The following is a 2,539-nucleotide window of genomic DNA, read 5'->3' on the forward strand; positions in this document are numbered from 1 at the left end:
CAATCACTTTCCAAAGTCCAAGTTGAATAGTTTGGCGACTCTTCAACTGCCAGCTGCATTGCGTGGTCGACAGGCAAATCTTTATGTTTTATTACGCTCACACATTTTCTTATCTATGCATATAAGTTGATGATTGGGGCGTATAAATAGAGACGTAGATTGCCTTTGTTTAAGCATTCTTAACTCTCCAAACACTTTTATCCAAGATTGTTCACTTTGATTTAAAAAACCAAAAATCAAATATGGGTTCGGTTTGCAAGAGTTTTCTCATGCTTGCTGTTTTATCTGTGATTGTTCTTTCCATTTCTTCGGAAGTGGCAGCTAGAGACCTTACTGAAACAAACAACGGTCAGCAGCCAACATGGTTTTTTAATTAATTAATTAATTATCATCTCCTCTCATTTATATCGGATTAGAGTCAAATCTAAAGAGGAACCCATAGCATGAGTTAATGCGATAATAGGGGTTTTAATTAAAAAGAAATTTCAATTAATCAACTTAGAGTCAGTTGCTCTTGTAAGCATAATTTAAGGATTTCTACAGATCAAGGTGCTAAGCAAAGAAATTATGTAATTTAGATTGGTAGTGACAGATGAAATCTAGACTTGTTTCTTTTCTTGGTTGTTAATCATTTATATTCATGATTTGTTCTTTGTCATGTTTGTTAGTTAATTAATTTTATTTTTTAATCAACCATTCTAATTATTCGGTTAAATAATAGAAAAAGGGTAATTACTAGTACTTATAGTCCTCGTAGGAACGATATCTTTGTTTGCCATAGCTATACTATTAATTGATAGATGCACTTGCCTTAGTCAAATTTTTAGTTAGTTCAGTAGACATCAAGTTTTGGTGTCGTTGTCAGAGACTAGAATATTAGGAAAATTTTATTTCTTTTATTTAATTGTTTTTAATGTAATTGTTACATTTTAATTTTTCTTTTTTATTATTCCTACAAGTTCCCTTGGTTTATGACTAGAGGTAACCCATTGGAATAAGATTGAAAAAATTGCTCATAGAAATCGAAAAAAAGTTAGAGAAGCAAGGCAAGGGCAATAGATCTTAATAAACAATCAAGAGCAAAAGAACCTTATTATGGAGATGGATAATAATCTTGGTAATTAGCAACTTGCTGTACATCTTTCACTTCAAATTATGTATGACTATGCTAAGCCCACTTTGATTGATGCTGAGTATTATCAAACCAACTATTGCTGCAAACAATTTTGAAATTAAGTCGAACACAATTCAAATAGTGCAACAGTATGTTTAGTTTGATGGGTTGCAAGATGAAGATCCAAATAATCATTTAGCTAACTTTTTGGAGATCTATTACACATTTAATATCAATGTTGTTACTGATGATGCCATGTGCTTACAGTTGTTCCTGTTCTCTTTGAGGAACAAGGAAAAAGAGTGGTTGAATTCACTTCCATAGGGTTCCGTCACTACTTGGGCAAAAATGACTGAGAATTTTTGTTGAAGTATTTTCCATCGGCCAAGATAGCTAAGTTGAGAAATGACATCTCTTCTTTTGCTCAATTTAAGTTGAAGACATTGTATGATGTATGGGAGAGGTTTAAGGATCTTTTTAGAATGTGTCCTCATCATGGATTACCTTTATGGTTACAAGTTCAAACTTTTAACAACAAATTAATTCCATTGACTAGGTAGATATATGGTACAGTAGCTGGTGGAACACTGAATAATAAGACACCCGAAGCAGCCCAAAAATTTATTGAGGAGATGACACAGAACAACTATCAATGGCAAGTTACGAGAACAAAGCTTACTAATAGCAGACATAGTTTTTAATATAGATGTGGTTACTATGTTGGTAAGTTAGGTGGAAGCGATGAGAAAAAAGATTGATAGTTTGAGTTGTAGAAAATAGATGAACTCAGTAATTCAATGTGATGCGACTAGAGCGGGGATGAATAATCTAGAATATTCACCCTTCAAGTCTAACATGGAGAATGAGCAGGTCGACTTTATTAGTAATAATTCTAGACCTTAGAAAAACCCTTACAATAATATTTTTTATTTGGGATGGAGGAATCATCTGAATTTTTCTTGGGGTGGTCAAGGAAATCAAAGGTCACAACCCTTTTCGAGTTTTCAGCCACCTTATTAGCAAGAAAAGAAGCTGAATCTGGAAGAGATGTTGGCTAAATTTATTTCAGTGTCAAAAAATAGATTCCAGAACATTGAAGCAACTTTGAGGAATTAGCAAGCATCTATCCCGGGCCTCGAGAATCAGATTAGCCAGCTTGCTAAATTGGTTTCGGAGAGACAACAAGGAACCTAGTAACACTAAAACCAATAAAAAAGAGCAAGTCCACCCAATCATTGTACAAAGTGAAAATAAGTTAGCCGAGCTTGAAAAGAAGCTGAATCTAGAAGCTATTGAGAAAAATGACAAGGTTAAGGAATACAAGAAAGATCATAAACTTGTGGTTAAAGAATCCAAACCAAAAATTCCATATCTAGAAAAGTTGAAAAAAGACCGCATCAATGAACAATATGGTAATTTTTTTGA

At 33.4% G+C, this 2,539-nt stretch overlaps 1 non-coding gene across 1 annotated transcript; it reads right to left on the reverse strand.

Annotated features, from left to right (window-relative positions):
* Positions 1 to 1,509: 1,509 nt before the first annotated feature.
* On the reverse strand, positions 1,510 to 1,616 carry LOC128284717 (small nucleolar RNA R71). The gene has a single exon (XR_008275140.1). It is a non-coding gene; the product is annotated as a small nucleolar RNA R71 (small nucleolar RNA).
* Between the last annotated feature and the right edge of the window lie 923 nt (positions 1,617 to 2,539).

Source organism: Gossypium arboreum, chromosome 11 (genome assembly GCF_025698485.1).
Source record: "Gossypium arboreum isolate Shixiya-1 chromosome 11, ASM2569848v2, whole genome shotgun sequence".
Classification (NCBI taxonomy): domain Eukaryota; kingdom Viridiplantae; phylum Streptophyta; class Magnoliopsida; order Malvales; family Malvaceae; genus Gossypium; species Gossypium arboreum.